This window comes from Halyomorpha halys, unplaced genomic scaffold, assembly GCF_000696795.3.
Source record: "Halyomorpha halys isolate HHAL.00 unplaced genomic scaffold, Hhal_1.1 Scaffold165.1, whole genome shotgun sequence".
NCBI classification, from domain to species: Eukaryota; Metazoa; Arthropoda; class Insecta; order Hemiptera; family Pentatomidae; genus Halyomorpha; species Halyomorpha halys.
The window spans coordinates 1107734-1108293 of record NW_027111427.1 but is presented as its reverse complement, the minus strand read 5'-3'; the positions used below and the strand labels follow the sequence as shown (position 1 = coordinate 1108293).

Here is a 560-nt window from a genome sequence, read left to right as displayed (position 1 = left end):
TTTATTCATTCATGCTGCCCAAATACATCGGGTTGCTACATTACACAGCATACTGATCAATCCGTGACTGGACATATATAAATTACACATACATGGTATAATCAGAAAAAAAGAGATACAATAATAAGAGATGCATTTCTCTAAAACCTTTAATAAAATATTTGTAGACATATGACCTAGAGACATTAAGTAGGTTATCATCCATTATGTAATTACACCGAATATCGTAAAAAAGAAAATGCAGTTACGTTCGTGCGTCTCTAAGCTCTCCATGTATATAAACTCTTTGGCAGGATTTTTTTTTTCAAGTAGGAGTGTCTGCCTGAGAGATATACATTATAATAATATTCAAATAACTATAATAGCTATAATGTAATTTTATTTATTTATTGTGGGACAAGTTTTTAGAATAATATAACATAACCTGAAAGTGAGATTAGAGTAAAATAAAAAAAACCTTAAAATATTGAAATAATAAAACATCATAAAATATCTTCGAATAATAATAAATTGAAAAAAATGAGACAATAATAATTAAATAAAATAAAAAAATATTTTTT

At 25.7% G+C, this 560-nt stretch overlaps 1 protein-coding gene across 5 annotated transcripts in view; it reads right to left on the bottom strand.

Annotated features, from left to right (window-relative positions):
- Window positions 1-560, bottom strand: part of LOC106678871 (glutamate receptor ionotropic, kainate 2) — a 676475-nt gene that overhangs the window by 150104 nt on the left and 525811 nt on the right. The gene's annotated exons all lie outside the window — the stretch shown is intronic.